Source organism: Ceratotherium simum, chromosome 12 (assembly GCF_057802395.1).
Source record: "Ceratotherium simum simum isolate JZ-2026a chromosome 12, ASM5780239v1, whole genome shotgun sequence".
Classification (NCBI taxonomy): Eukaryota; Metazoa; Chordata; class Mammalia; order Perissodactyla; family Rhinocerotidae; genus Ceratotherium; species Ceratotherium simum.
In genome coordinates, this window is record NC_141911.1 from 73,575,867 (window position 1) to 73,593,278 (window position 17,412).

Consider the following 17,412-nt stretch of genomic DNA (forward strand, 5'->3'; position numbering starts at 1 on the left):
TTTTTGGTCCACAGAGTGAATAATTTCATTTGCTCTATCTTCAAGTTTGCTGATTTGTTCTTATGCCTGCTCAAGTATTCTAATTAAATCTTCTAGTGACTTTTTCATTGCAGTTACTATATCTTTCAGCACCAGAATTTCTAGTTAGTATCTTTTTATAATTTCTTTATGTTTATTCACTATTCATTTATATACCATTAGTTTACTTTACCTATGGCTTTCTTTAACTCTTTGACTACATTTAAGACTGCTGATTTTAGTTTTTGTCTGTTTAGTCCAATGTCCATGCTTCCTCAGGTAGTTATCTGTGAATAGCCCATACTTCCTCTGTGCTCTGTCTGTTTGCTTGTTTAGTGTTTAGTGTTTCCTAAATTATTTTTGTAAAGCCCACATTCTTTTTATGGGTTGTCTCTAAAGACTCTGTTTCTTTAGCTTGTGTTCTGCTAGTTACTTCATATGGATTTATTTCGCCTCCAGAAGCTGACAGAGAGAGAGAAAAGAAAGCATGCTTTCCCAGTCTCTGCCGACTGGCTGTGTGCGGGGTCACTCCTTTTGTGCTGAGTGAGACTGTTTACAGCTCTGCTCTAGCCTCCCCTTCCTGGTTGTGGTGAGTTAGAGCTAAGCCAGGGGAAAGCCAGGATCTTCTCAGCCTCTTCTGAGCATCCTGCCTTGGGCATATGTGTGGCTTTCTCAGCTTCCCAGCAGATGTGGGCTCTCGAATGCCTTAGTTTCCAAAAGAAGCCTCTCCCCAGCTTTTCCTCCCAGGATTTCAACACTCTGCTGTTTGCCACAATTGTATTCTTTTGCCCCAGGCAGCTGCTGAATATTTCTTTGCCTTACATTGTTTGTGAGGAATGCCACTGCTTTTCTGCCCTTAGTGAGTCCTGAGTTAGGCAAAAGAAGGGAAGTGACTTGCATGTCCTTCAGGTAGCCCCCACACAGGGTAGAACAGATAGACACAGTTCTTTGAGAAGCAGGTCTGCTCTGCTCCTGGGATCAGGCACCAGGGTCACACCCTGGTCACACGGGTGCCATCTTCAAGACTACCACAGTGCCAGGGAGGGGGTGGGCAAGGGCAGAGCTTTCCAAATGCCTCTAGGTTGTCTTTTTCTTGATTATGCATTCTCTGGGTTGTTATAAACTTTTGACTGTTTTCCAGAATTCTGACAGAATTGATGCGGACAGTTTTTACTTGATATTTTTTATCTTTCTGTCGTGAGATGGGCCCTTAGAGCCACCTACTCTGACATTTTTGGTGATGTCTGATTTATGTATTTCAAAAATGTATGCTATATTTGTAGTGGGTCTGTAGTTTGTTACACAGACGCCATCATCAGAACCTTGGCACTTATTTCCAGGAGCCAGGAATGTGGGCTGCAGGCAGTCCACAGATAAATCTCCCACTGGAATTCCTCTCAGCTGAAGGGCGATGCCTCTCAGGGGATTGTACCTCCTCGGGTGGGTCAGTTCCTCCTTGGTCAGGGGGTCAGTTCGTGTCCAATGGCTAGTGAATAAGAAGGAGCGGGTGCCTGGCCCTCCTGTCAGGACGTCTCACGATTCAGGACAGCTCTGCAAGTTCACTACCCCTGAACATTCCCGTGTGGCATCTGAGCTTTCCTCACACCCTCACAGGTATTGTTCGCTTCCAGAAATTTCCACACACAGAATCTGAGGAGTAGGACATCAAACAATACTCGAGTTCAAGTGCTAAAGTTAAAAAAACCTGAAGAAAATGAATTTAGTCTGTGATAACTTGCACTTTTTATACCTTTCCTCACTTCTGAGCACTACCAGAACTTCTTACAAATAATAGCTATTGTTTTATAAAAACTTCTTACAAATAATATCTATTGTTTTATAAAAACTTCTTAGGCTAGTTATCAAGTTCTGCAGTTTATGTTATTTACCTTCTTTCTCCTTTTGAAAATAAGGAAAAATAACCTGTATCTGTTCTTTATGAATTTATTCCGGAATTCCTCAGTGCTTGCTGGCACAAGGCAGACACCTCATTCCCATGTTCTTTTAGCCCCTGGTAGGCAAGTGGTCACTACACGGGATTTAACTTTTTTAGAGTTATGGATTTCAAAGTTTGCAGTGAAATTCTCCCTTTTCTCCCCCAAAAAGTTTTATGCCAAACCTCACTATATGAGAAAAACAAGAGAAGCAGTTTGCTAGTATAATTTTATTTTTAAAGTCCATAAGTTTTCTTATCCTGCAGACAATCGGTGGGAAACGTACAGGTATTTGGATTAGTAAAGACATTTGCAATAGAAGCTTGTCGGCGACAAAGACAGGCCTCCTTCAGCTCATCACTTGGTTTACTCCTGTCTTTGCTTTTGCTTGTGCAGTGTTGAAATAACCATATTCCCATTAAAATAGAAATTGAAATTAAAAAACATTTTGCTATGTAATGACATATTATGTTTTTTTTAAATAAAGTATGGAATGTAGCACTCCACATTTTTACTAACACTGTGTGTGCAAAGCCTGGGCAACCGGGGCAAGACAGAGCCTAGAAGATCACAACCACCTTCTCGTCTTGCAAGGTGTCTGAGCCTCGGACAACTTGGAAAACAAATTGAAGACACAGTTAAGTTTTCTGAATCTAACAATAGGGCATTTAATTACGTAAGTTGGAGGAGTTTTAAATGTGCATATATAAAAAATTGAATGCCAGTTGCTTATTATTGAGAGAATTTACAATTCTTTATTCCATTTTCTTAATCAGAATCTTCCATCTTGTTCACTAAGTATGCTTTCTCTTTAGCATTTATAACACAGTTTTTATTTTTATTTTTTATTGATTTATTTAGTTTTGAGGAAGATTGGCCCTGAGCTAACATCTGTTGCCCATCTTCCTCCTTTTTTCTCCCCAAAGCCCCAGTAGATAGTTGTATATAATAGTTGTGCATCCTCTTAGTTACTCTATGTGGGACGCTGCCTCAGCATGGCTTGATGAGCAGTGCATAGGTCCACGCCCACGATCTGAACTGGTGAACCCCAGGCCGCAGAAGCGGAATGTGCAAACTTAACCGCTACAGCACTGGGCTGGCCCCCAACACAGTTTTTAATAAATGAATATGAAAAGCTAATATTTTAATGGGGGCACATGATTTACAAGTATAAAAACAAAATTTCAAGTATAAAAATGTTTTTATTTATTTCAGTTTTGTTGAGATGTAATTGACATACAGCACTGTATAAGTGTAAGGTATACAGCATAATGACTTGACTTACATATATTGTGAAATGATTACCACAATAAATTTAGATAACATCCATTGCCTCATATAGATATAAAAAAAACCAATAACCAGAGTTCCAAAGTCCCGTAAACATAGTAAGGCAATACACTTTAAATATGAACATGATAGCTCCACTATAGACATTCTAGAATAAAAAGTTAATCAAGATTTAAATTCATTTGCTTTATTGGATTGTATGCTTTCTGCATGCCCAGTGTATAATACGGTGCTTGGGACCTGACAGGTCTGAAAAAATTGTTGAAGGTACAAATGAATTCAAGGTCTTTAAGTAGGAGTAGTAGGATTTTTTCAGAGATGAATCATTAATATATCTTATAACCACTGAATATTTGACTAAAATATTAAAATTAGATTTATATTTCTCTGACTTTGTTTCTAGATTTCATGCCAAGGACCAGATAGGATTTTTACCAAATTTAAAAATATCGTTGTGATGATCTAACTCAGGGGTTAGCAAATTATGTCACATGGGCCAAGGGACCAACTGTTTTGGTAAAAGAAGATACACTGGAATGACAGAGTAGAATAGTTGTGGCAGAGGAGATGTGGCCTATAAAGCCAAATATATTCACTATCTGTCCCTTTACAGAAAATGTTTGCCAACCTATGATCTAATTCAAAATACAGGCTATGTAATATACTCAAAATTTGCTTTGGAGAGACCTAGGGGATCCCTAAAAATAATAAGCACGTACCCCAGAGTGGTAAAATTGACATATCTAAGAATAATGTTACTGCCATCCAGGAGAAAGATTCCATGTTAAAAGAAAGAAGGAAGGAAGGAAGGAAGGTGGGAAGGAAGGAAGGAAGGAGGGACGGAAGGAAGGAAGGAAGGAAAGAAGTGAGGACAGAAGGAGGGAAGGGAGGAAGGAAGAGAGAGAGTAAAGAAGGAAAGAAGGAAAGGAGAGAGTAAAGAAGGAAGGAAGGAAGGGAGGGAGGAAAGAAGGGAGGGAGGAAGGAAGGGAGGAAGGAAGGGAGGAAGGGGAAAAAGAAAAAAATGGAAGGAAGAAAGAACTGTTGTAAAAAAGAAATCCTGAGAATTCCAAGTCAAAAGTTGCAAAGGCAGATGCTTCACACTGTGGCATTGTCGGATCAACTGTTTTTCACTTGTGCAACCTCATGCTCTAACAGAAAAACTGTGTTAGTTAATATACAATGTCTTCATTATATATTATTATATAATGGGATGAGGACGAATAAATAAGAAAAACAGGCAAGAGAAGATTCCAAATGTACACGAAGTTCTGAGACTATAGCAGACAACAATCCAGAAGAGTGGTCTTGAACTTGTGCTCTGGGGTCACACTGTTGGGGTTATATTATGCTCTACCCCTTAAATATAATTTGTATACAACTTAAAACAGTGCTTAGTATAGAGTTAGCAGTCATAAATGATCTCTGTTGTAATGATTTTCAACATGATGGACTATTTTAGCTGCTGAGTTGTGCTTGTACAAGTATAACCCCTTGATGTGAGCATCAAATCTTGTGCCTTCTCCTTGTCTAGTAGTTGAGTGCCACGAAGTTGTGCTCCATCTTAAATTTACATGAGACGTCTGTAACTGAATTACAAAATTGTCATACACATCATGTCCCATAGCCTAGACCTTGTCATTGCAAGTTCTGCAACACTTCATCCCTTTCTGAACACAGTATCCCTGATTTTTCCAGCTCAGTACTGTTAATACCCCAAACTCCAACAACCCATGTTATTTTAAAAATAAACTTTTAATTTTAGAAGAGTTATACATTTACAGAAAAATTGTGAAGGTAGTACAAGGAATTACCATATACCGTACAGCAAGTTTTACCTAGTGTTAATATTTCATATTAGCAAAGTATATTTGTTAGAACTGGTGAACCCATATTGATACACTATTGTTAACTGAAGTTCATATTGCATTCAGAATTTGACAGCTTTTTCCTAATATCCTTTTCTGTTCCAGGATCCCATCCAAGACACCACATTACATTTAGTCCACGTCGTCTTAGTTTCCTCTTGTCTGAGACAGTTTCTCGGACTCCCTGTTTTTGATGACCTGGACAATTTTCAGAGTACTGGGCAGGTATTTTGTAGATTGTCTCTCAAGGGAGATTTATCCAATGTTTTCCTCATGATTAGGTGGAGTGATGTGGCTTTGGAAGGAAGACCAGAGAGTTGAAGGCCACTCGCATCCCATTGTGTCAGGGTACATACTGTAAACACACCGTGCTGCTGTCGATGGGAACTTTGATCACCTGCTGAGGTCATGTCTGTTAGGCGTCTTCACTGGAAAGTTAGTCTTTTTTACCTTTCCATTCTTATACTTATTCTTTGGAAGGAAATCACTGTATACAGCCCACACTTTAGGATGGGAAATCTATGCTTCAAGGGTGGAATATCCACACAAATTATTTGGAATTCTTCATGAGACACTTGTCAATTCTCTCTCCACTTATTTATTTATGTGATGGTTCTTTCTGTCAGTATGGACTCATGGATATATATTTACACTTTCAGCTAATGATCCAATTATTTTGTTGCTCAGACTTTTCCAGCTTTAGCCATTGGAGTTCTTTCAACCAGGTCATGTGTCCCTTTCACACACTCATCATTGTGGGCTTTTGGGATTTTTTTTTGTTCTTTCTGGCATTATAAAATGTCTCAGGCTCATCTTGTATATTTCCTCTCACAGTCCTAGATTCAGCATGTCTCCAAGGAACCTTGGTTCCTTTTTTGGGGAATGGTATTAGCAACCAAGCGCTGGGTGCTTGTGTGCTTGGTGCTACCAGGGTGTTATGCTTCTAGGTCCTGTCAATCAACAGAGCAGAGATAATATGTGTGTACATACATATATCTATGGATATTTATATATGTCACCAACTGTATTTGTATCACAATCACACTAAAAATGAGTTTGCTCTGATGTCTCCAACTCTAATTCATTATCTCCTAGATAATTCTAGCCTGCTCTCCTTGCCCATCTGTAACCTCTGACCGCAACAGTGAGAAGTGTGCTCCCACCATCAGCCATACATTTACCCAACTGTTCAATTCCAGCATACATGCATTGCGTCTTCAGAATGTTAACAAACACTCTCGTGGGAAACAACTTTGTTCACTAGAGTACAATGTTTATGCGCATTTCCTTTGACTTTAGTTTTGCAGACTACATTCATTTTCAAAGTTACTTAGATCAGAACCTGGTCCCCCACATCCTTTGGTGAGAGTGTTTAGTACCTTTGTATTACATTTCGATTTTTCTCGTCTTATTCTGTATTGCATCCTGGGTTTCTCCAATCTCCCAAATGATTTTTTAAAAATTTGCATACTTTGAAATGTACTCTTTGTGCTGTAAATTTCTATGGGTTTTGACAAATGCTTAATGTCTTATCTTTACCATTACAATATCATACAGAATAGTTGCACTACTTTAAAAAAATCCCCTATGTTTCACCTACTCAACACTTTCCCTTTCCCCTCAAACTCTGGCAACCAACAATATTTAACATCCCTATAGTTTGGCCTTTTCCAAATGTCTTATTATTGGAATCATACAATATGTGGCTTCCACAGACTGGTTTCTTTCACTTAACAATGTACATATAGGAATCATCCATGTCTTTGTATTGATTGATAACTCATTTCTTTTCTTTTTTTTAATAATTTTTTGTTTATTGCAGTAACGTTGGTTTATAACATTGTATAAATTTCAGGTGTACACCATTATACTTCCATTTCTGCACAGATCACATCATGTTCACCACCAAAACACCAACCACAACCCATCACCACACATGTGCCGATTTATCTCTTTTGCCATCCTCCTTTTGCCATCCCCCCCCCAACCCCCCGGCAACCACCAATCCAATCTCCGGCTCCACGTGCTTGCCTATTGTTGTTATTATCTACCACCTAATGAAGTTGGAGGGAGAAGGTCAGATAACTCATTTCTTTTCATCATCAAAGAATATTTCACCACACAGATGTAGTCTGCTTATCTATTCACCTATTGAGGGATATCTTGGTTGCTTTTGGTCTTGGGCAATTATAAATAAAACTGCTCTAAACATTTGCATGCAAGTATTTTATTTGGGTTGGTTGATTTCTCATTGCTGAGTTTTATGAGTTCTCTGTATATTTCGTATACAAATTCTTTATTATATATGTGTTTTGCCAATGTTTTCTTCCAGTCTGTGGCATGTCTTTTTATCAGCAGTGTCTTTCATAGACCAAATATTTTTAATTTTAATAAACTTCAACTTATCAATTATTTCTTTTGTGGATCATGCTATTAGAGTTGTATTTAAAAATTCATCAACAGGGGCCAGCCTGGTGGTGTAGTCGTTAAGTTCACATGCTCTGCTTCGGAGGCCTGGTGTTCATGGGTTCAGATCCTGGGCACGGACCTACACACTCCTCATCAAGTCATGCTGTGGCAGCATCCCACATACAAAAAAATAGAGGAAGATTGGCACAGATGTTAGCTCAGAGACAATAATCCTAAAGCAAAAAGAGGAAGACTGGCAACAGATGTTAGCTCAGAGCCAACCTTCCTTACCAAAATAAATAAATAAATAAATAAATAAATAAATAAAAATTCATCAACAAATTCACGATTACATAGATTTTTCTACTATATTTTCTTCATGAATTTTTATAGTTTTGCATTTAATCTATGGGACTATGATACATTTTGAGTTAATTTTTGTGTAAGGAGTAAGGTTTGTGTCTGGGTTGTTTTTTTTCGGCACATGGACCTCCATTTGTTCCAACATAATTTGTTGAAAAGACTAGCCTTTTCCGTTCACGTCAATGCCATTGCTCCCCCATCACAGGTCAGCTGATTGTACTTGGGTGGGTCTATTTACGGCTCTTCTCTTTTGTCCCATCAACCCACAAGTCTGTTCTTTCACCCACATCGTGCTGTCTTGATTACTGTAACCTTACAGTGAGTCTTGAAACCGGGTTAAGACCTTCAATTTTGTTCTTTTTCTTCCATATTGTGTTGGCTATTTTAGGTCTTTTGCCTTTCCATATTACCTTTAGAATTTTTACATTGATATCTACAAAATTGCTTGCTGGCATATTGGATATGTTTGTATTGAATCTATATTTCAAATTAGGAAGAATTGACATCTTAACAATATTGACTCTTTCAATGCATGAACACAACTTATCTCTCCATTTATTTAGAATCTTTGATTTATTTCATTAGTGTTTGATAGCTTTCTGCACATATATTCTGTACATACTTTGTTAGACTTATACCTAGGTATTTCATTATTTTGGGTGTTATTATAAATTTTATTTTTAAAAAAGTTAAAGTACCAACTGTTTATTGCTGGTACATGAGAAAATAATTCACTCTTATGTATTAATCTTGTTCCTTGTGGCCTTGCTATGCTTACTTATTAGTTCCAGGAAATGTTTTTCTTGATTCTTTGAGATTTTTTACATAGACAATTATATCACCTGTGAATAGAGACAATTTTCTTTCTTCCTTCCCAATCTATATACCTTTTTCTTCTTGTCTTGTCTTACTGCATTAGCTTGGACTGCTGGCATGATGTTAAATAAGAGTGATGAGAGATGACACTCTGCCTTGGTCCCAATTTTAGTTGGAAATTGTCCAGTTTTCCATTATTGAGTATGATGTTAGCTGTAGGTATTTTGTAGATGTCTATCAAGTTGATGAAGTTTCCCTCAAAAATTACTAGTGTGCTGAGAATTTTTATCATAAAGAGGGGTGGGATTTCATCAATTCTTTTTACATCAATTGATATTATCATAAGATTTTTCTCCTTTACTCTGTTGGTTTGGTGGATTACATTGTTTGATTTTCAAGTGTTGAAGAGCTTTCCATTCCTGGAATAAATCTCACTTTATTGTACATTCTGATGTATAATTCTCACTATAGATTGATGGATTTAGTTTGCTAATATTTTTTTGAGAATTTTGCCTCTATGTTCACGACAGACATGTAGTTTTCCTTTCTTGTAATGTCTTTATCTGGTTTTGGTTTTAGAGCAATGGCAACCTCATTAGGTGAACTAGAAAGTGTTCCCTCTGTTTTTTTCATCATTTGGTATAATTTCTTCCTTAAATGTTTGGCAGAATTCACTAGTGAAAATGTCTGGGCCTGGTGCTTTCTTTTTTGGAAAGTTCTTAATTATTTACTTAATTTCTTCAGTAGATAGTTATTGAACTATTCAGGTTATCTCCTTCTCCTTGTTTGATTTTTGGTAGTTTGTGTCTTTGGTAATTGGTCCAGTTAATCTGAGTTATCAAGTACTGGGCACAGAGTTTTTCATAGTACTCTATTATTCTTTTAATGTTCATGAGATTAGTAGTGATGACGCCTATTTCATTTCTGACATCAATTTGTGTCTTTTCTCTTTTTTATTATCTTGGCTAGAAACTTATCAATTATATTGATCTTTTCAAAGATCTATATTTTTAATTGTATTGATTTTCACTATTGCTTTCTTGTTTTAAGTTTAACTGTTTCTGTTTTAATATTTATTACTTTTTTCTTCTACTTGCTTTAGGCTTCATTTGCATTTATTTTTCTAGTTTTCTAAGGTAAAAGTTTTGGTTATTGATTCTAGATCTTTCCTCTTTCCTAATATATTAATTTCCTAATATATTTAGTGCTATAAATTTTCATTTAAGAATTGTTTTCACTGCATTGCACCCATTTTGGTAAGTTACTTTCCAATTTTATTTAGTTCAAAATATTTCTAAATTTCTCTTATGACTACTTCTTTGATCCATGTGTATTTTAGCAGTGTGTTGTTTAATTTCCAAGCATCTAAAGATTTTCCAGCTATGTTTCTGTTATTGGTTTTCAGTTTAATTCCAATGCGGTTTGAGGACTACTTTGCATGATTTCTATATCTATTAAATTTGTTAAATTTATTTATTGGGCATGCCGTATCATGGAAGATTTTGTTTAATGTTTACATTGCTTATTTAGGAGTTTCTTTAAAATGGAAAAGCATTGCGCTTGTCTAAATAGTCAGAAGGAGCCAATACATAAGAATAAATTGAAGATCCAACAATAATTAGGGAGAAATGATGGACAAAGTTCTTTAAACAGAGAATAATGAAAACAGCTAAAGCAGAGTTGGCTTAAGAGAGCAGGAGAGACACATCTTCATCTGCAATTTTCAGAAAAAGGTAAGAATAGAAGTAAAGAGAAATACATTGTAGGCAAAGAAGAAGCTGAAAGAAATAGTCTTGATTTTTTCATGTGGAAAAAAATAATAAAGTAAGTCCAAAGAGAAGCAGACAGAAAGGAAGAATTTAGAGCTTAAAGAAATACAAGTTTCAAATAACTTTTAAGGTAAATGAGAGGTGTTGATCATTACGTATATGTAATAGGTTAAAGGAGCAGTATGGAGGGCACAGACATGAGTAAATCATAAATCTCTAATGGCATAAATCTGCACTATTAGTAGATTTCCTTTTGCAATATTCAGCAGCAATGTATAGATGCTGAGAAATTAGATGTTTAAAATTTTCTATGATTGGGCATTTGGAAAGTGTGCGAAATAAAAACGCAATGGTGTAAAGGAAGGAGGGTGTTGACAATAAATGGTAGTTGGAATTGTGGGAGATAACTATCATATGATGGTTGTGATATAATGTAAAATAGATGTTACACTAGGAAAGGCACCAAGCCCCTCTTATCAAAAATTCTGTCTCTCCCCGGCCACATTCTCTAGGTGGCCCTGAAAAGAGTTGCCAGACAAACATTTACATTTATAAGGGAAATCTCCATTTGTAAAGGTATCTCCCTCTCTGTACTGGGAAGAGGGGGGATGACCTCATCTCTAGAAACTTATCAATGTGGAAGCTGAGGCCTTAAATCTGCATAATAACCTTACTCTTGTTTACTGTGCTTTTCTGGTAATCTCCCATAATTGACTCCCTCACCCCCAACATCCTCCTTTGTCTTTAGCTAAAGATAGTGTTTAAGATGAGTGTTTAAGATGCTGTTTTGTTGAGAAACTCAGTTTCCCGGGTTTCTCCCATGTATACATGTTATTAAACTTAGTATTATTTTCTCCTGCTAACCTATCTTTTAATCATTTTGGCCAGCCATAAGAACCTCAAGGGAAAGGGTGGAGGGGGATTCTCCCTCTTCCCCAACAGAATGATGTCCCATAAATTGCCAGTGTTATGGTGATGGGATCAAAGCTACATGGGGGCAGGTAAAAATGGACACCAGGGACTTCAGATCACTATGAAGTTAGAGATAGGTCTTCTGGAAATGAGTAAGGATAAAACATTAGGATCAGAAATGAGATACTGGAATTTATACCTCAAAAGCAGAAAAGTTCTGGGCAATGACTAGGACCAAACTGTAGCTACAATAATTGGTGGCTGATGTAGTGAGCAAGTACAGGTAAAGAGAACTCATGACATCAGGAAAACGTGAGGCAAGAGTGTTACAACTGCTGTCCACTGTAGTTGACCCTGCATGCCTGCCCCACTCCTTCACCCGTCCTCTTGACCAGCCTTACTTCTGACTGCCAACCCCTGCACATGTTTTTCCTGAGGGTTTCTCCAGCTTCTGGAGCCTGCTCTGCTATCTGTGAGGTAGGATGGAAGTGCCGGGAAATTAATGCCCTTCCTTCTCCCTCAAGCTCTTAACCAATGAGCGACCAGCTTCCTCACCCCTTGGATAAGAAAACATGAGTGTGTGTTTTGCCTTGGTTCACAAAATTCCTCTAGTGGAATTAAGTTTCAGTATCCAGCGGTAGCTAGCTTGAAAATATATCCTTTACTAGGTCCATTCTTTTCCTTGTCTAACTTGTTACTTTAAGCTCAAATTCTTATGTTAGTGGTCTACTTTTTCTACCCACACTATGACATTTATATAGATCCTGAAGTTCCTTACAATGATGCCAGCAGTGGGAGGATAGAAGCAGCAGATAAACCAAAAGTCAGAGATGACTTCAATGAGGAGGGTTAAATGATACATATTTATACATGTGGATTGAAATAGAACAACTTAAAAAGCAAATGAGGAGCTAGAAAGGGTAGCTGACACAGCCTCTTGTCCTAGTGAGTCCAATGAATGATAAACCTCCACAGAGAAGACCTAAGGAAACATGGCTCAGAGAACAAGTTCACAGCTGTTCAACAGACATTTATTGAATATCTACTATGAGCTAGGAATAGGCTAGGTGCCAGAGACACAAAAATAAGGTATCACTCATGACCTTAATATGTTTGCATACTGTTATGGGAGTAAACCTACAATCTGAAAAATCCTACACAATGTAAAAGTAATGACTAAAATATACTTAGCGTATTGTTGGCATAAGTGTGAAAGATACCTTAAGATCTAGAAGTGACAGAGAAGACAATAAAAGAAATGACCTTGGAACTCAGTTTTTAAATTAAGTAGATGTTAACTGGCAAGGAGTAGAGGTAAAGAGGGTGGGTATTTTATGAAAAGGTGCTAAACAATTTTTACAGAGGTTAAAAATAGCACGTATGTGTAGGAAATTACAAGAAGCTTAGTCCTTTTGGAACTTAAACAGAAGGAAAAGAAAAAGTATGTTGGAGAGCCAAGCAAGCGACAGATCATTCCTCATGTGCTGGGTCTTGGAAATCTATTCTTAGGCAATGGAGTGCCACTGAGGAATTTTGAATGAGTGAAGGAGTTTGCCAACACCTGTATTAGAGTAGAGAATAGTGTGCATGTGTGTGTGCGTGCACACGTGTGTAGGAGTGTGTGAGGTTGAGAGAAGTTAATTAATACAAAAATAAATTCATAAATCAGAAAATAACAGATTGATAGAGAATTTATATTTGATGATGTGATAATACATGGCTAATTTCTTTAGATGTGTTGGCTTAGTAAACCATCTCTGAAAAAGCAGAATTTAAGGTGAGATTTAAACAATAAGAAGGAGCCAGCTATGCGAAGATAAAGTAGGGCATTCAACTGAGGAAAACAGCCAGTGTGGAGGGCCCATGGGGGATTTAGTTTGTCCTGCCTCCAGAATAGAAGAAAGGCAATGTAGCTGGGATAGTGGGTGCAAAGGGAATCATAAGACATGGACTTGGAGATAGAAGGAAACGCCTAGATAAAGTAGGGTTTTAGAAGCCAGAGCAAAAAGTTTATATTTTATTCTAACTCAATGCTACTGAGGCAGAATAATGGATCCCCAAACAGGTCCACATCCTAATCCATGGAAACTTTGAATATGTTCCATGACATTGCAAAGGGAATTAACGTTGTTAGTCAGCTGACCCCAAGATAAGGAGCTTATCCTGCATTATCCAGTGGGTCTGATGTAATCACACGCATCCTTGAAAGTGGAAGAGAGAGGCAGAAGGACAGACTCAGAGAAAGATATGAAAGAAAGACACAAAGAGGTGCAATGTTGATGGCTTTGAAGATGGAGAAAGGAGCCATGAGCCAAGGAATGTGGGTGGTCTCTATATACCAGAAAAGGCACGGAAATGGAGCCCCTTTAGAGCCTCCAGGAAGGAAGGTGGCCTTGCCAACATCTTGATGTTAGTCTAGGGAGACTTGGGTTGGACTTCTCCCCCAGAACTGTAAGATAACACATTTGTGTTGCTGTAATTCCTAAGTTTGTGATAATTTATCATAAAAGCAATAGAAAGCTAATACATGGGGTGTTGGGTGTTGGCAAGCAAGGGGATTGCAATAACTGCATATGGCTTTAAAACTCTATTTGTGGTTCTGCTTGGACTGCAGATTATGGCGCATGACCAACAAAGTGAGGAAATCACTTAGGAGATGGCTACAGTAATTTAAGTGAAAGATGATGGTAGGTCAGGCGAGAGTATTAATAGATATACAGAGAGGTGAATGGGTTTGGGATATGTTTTGGAATGAGAATTGAGAAAAGCTGCTCATTGGTTGGATTTAGGGAGTGGGATAAAAATAGCTATCAAGGAAAACACATAAGTTTTAGTCTTGCACATCTGGGTTGGTTGTGATACCACTCACAGAGCTTGAGAAGCTTTGCACTGGCAAAGGCAAGTTGGTGAGATAAACGAGGAGTTTTGAGACCACAATGCTATTTTATATCCCTGTGGTTGTGTCAAGTAATCAGTTGGAAATATAACTCTGAATTTCTGGGGGAAGGTCAGATATGGAGGTTTAGATTTGGGAATCACAAGGATAGAGATGCTCTTTAAAGTCATGGGTCTAGATTCAGTCATCAAGAGAGAATCTGTATCAAGAGAAAAGGAGAAGTGAGAGCAATGGGGTAGTGCAGAAACTAAGGGTAAAAGAGAAGACAAGGAAGTAAGGAACCTAGAAGGAGTGGTTGGGGACATTAGAAGGCAGTCAGAGCTACCTGGTGTCACAGGAGCCAAGGAGCCAAGTGTTTCTAAAAGAGCAGGTCTCAGGTACTGCTGAATTAATCAGATGGGTTAACCCATTGGGTTTGGCAGCACGGAGGTGAGTAGGAATCTTGACAAAGTCCCAATGAAGTGGTATCAATGGGAGCCCAGCTGGAGTGCTGAGGTTAGACTGCGAGACCAGGAAGGGCAGGCAGTGATCTCAGGTCATCAGGTCAATCAGTTTTGCTGTAGGGGAAACATCAAAACGGGGTGGTAATTGTAGTGAGGTGTTTTCCTTGTCAACAAAATAAGTCTTCAATAACAAAAGGTGAATGTTTTACAGTTACTTTTCTTCCTCCAATCTCATCATGAAACGCAGCTCTACACTTAATTTCCACTTCAAGAACATTTATTCACTATGCAGTCATTTGTTTATCCATTAATTCCCAATAAAAGTTTCTGAGCACCTACACCGTAGAAGACACCGAGATGCTATCTGGACAGGTCAGATCTGTATATTTAGATTTGGGAGTTATAAGCAGGGAGATGACATATAAGATACAAAAGATATAAATGGCAGCTGGCATCTAAGAATGATAATTTAGTAATTTCCCTTAGATTTCAATTCTTCATATATTAAAAAGAATATTAACTGCCCTAAATCATTGTCATGAATTGTTAAGGGTTTTATTCAAAATTGCCCATGGTCCTTAAACAATTTCCTTTTAATGGAATGACTATTATGCTGTTTTTGAAAACATACTTTGTTTTTTCATATTTTAGTGATCTATCTTTTCCTTAAAAACACTTTCTGGGTCAGCTAGTAGATATTAGCCATGGAAATTTAAGGCCTTGCTCAATATTTTACTTCTTCCAGAAGTCTTCTGAAAGGTTGACTATCCAGTGAGAAGGGATCCTTTTGCTTGGAAAGATTGTATTTTACTTCTGTTGCTGTGTGTGGGGTTATCATATGGCCCCACCTGGCCTGTGGGAAGGGGGCTCAGGCCTTACTTTCCACTGTGATCCTGAAAATATCTTCCAGAGTGCTTACACTTGGTGACTCTTAATGAATATATGGTGAATAGATATTTGGCAGTGCTTCACGGAATAATCATAGAAAAGCAACACAAAACTGAGCTCTCAACACGCTAAAATGACAGACCCAGCCCATACTCCAGCTGCTGGATTTACTAGTGGCTTCATACAGGCAAATCCCTCCAAATATAACTTAATGAAACAAGATCCTACAAATGCTCCAAGGCATTTATTATGGATGTTATTCTGTGAATGCTACCTGCTTCTCTTTGGTATTCATTTGATAGACGAAATAGTGAGCTCATTTCATAATGAATTCAGATAGTCCCATTCAAACCTCCTTTTAACCTCATTACAGTCAAATGACATTACAGGCACTGAATGCTGAACTTAAATTTTGAGAACCTGTGTTAAGTAGGCGAGTGCTTCGTCAGTAAGGTCTTTTATCAGCAATTGATTATCTTAGGCACATGAAATATGAAAAGTATTCTTAAAAGTGAGGGACAAAAACACAGCTCCTCCTTTCCCAGCCTCCTCCAAAATGGATGATTTAAAATTGAAATATTTCTGTGTTTCATTTTGGAGAAAATTGTAAAAGATCAGACTTTTTCCATTGGAGTTATAATACTTCTAGGTTTGGGTTTAAGTTATAAATATCTCACACTGCCTTACTCATGGTGTTTCAAATTACTCCCCGTTGTGTTTCTTCCTGAAACAAGGATGCATGACTTTACCCGTGTGTAGTGCGAGGAAAAAACTCCCCAACTCTTTGAAAAGGTTACATCTAGTTCAAATTTGGAACCGGCCTTTCCATGAGCTAAGCTATTTTTTCGATAATTACAAAAATAAAAGGATTCAATGCTATCCTCCCTGGTTTTTATTTCATCTGAAACTGATCTCACAGGTCTGGGCTTTTCTGGGGGGTATCCATCCAAATATACGACAGTGTCCTTAGATGAACGGCAAACTTCCTCCGTTCTAGTCTGTATCAAAGCCCCCAAATCGCATTCTTGACCTTTTATTAAAACATTTCTTTGTACTGTGACATAATACAGAATCCTAATTATTATTTCACGTTTTTAAATCCTTAAAATGTATATTGTATATTAAACTGTATATTGCACACTAAATTAACAAAGCAGGGAGTCAGAGAACAGGATGGCACAAGTTAAATAATGATAGCCAAAGAAAAAGGGAGAGGAATGAACTGGAATCCGTATAAAATTTCCAGATTCTCTTTGAAAGAAGAACTTCCGCGTTACAGAGGAGCCGCGTTCCACAGCCACTGGGAAGCTTATCTTCAGCCTTGAGCCCCACAGGCTCCGTCTCTGAGCTTTCGGTGGTAAATGGAAGTGAATCAGCAAAGGCAGATCAGTCTGCTTAACGTGCAGCCTAACAGACAGTGTTAGCAAGATGTCAGAAAAAAACACAACTTTTTATTTTTTAAGTATTATAAAATCAAAATTTTGAATGTTCAGAGTACTTTATAAATTCTCAACCTCTTATTTGTATAACTATTCATGATTTTATTTCCTCGATTTACAAGATGGAAAATATTTGTTTCCTCCTCAAGTCTCCTGAAATTACAACAAATAACTTAAAATGTGAATGGTCACAGATTGTATATCTTGGAATAAGGAATATAAATTGGGCTTTTTCTTTTAAAGTCCACCCTGAGAGACGTCAGAATGTGTTGCTGCATTCTACCGTGTTGCTGATTGTGCAGCAGTGAGCAGTTGGCCATTCCCAATTCCACACAAACCACAATTGAAGAACCTAGGGTATTATAGCAGA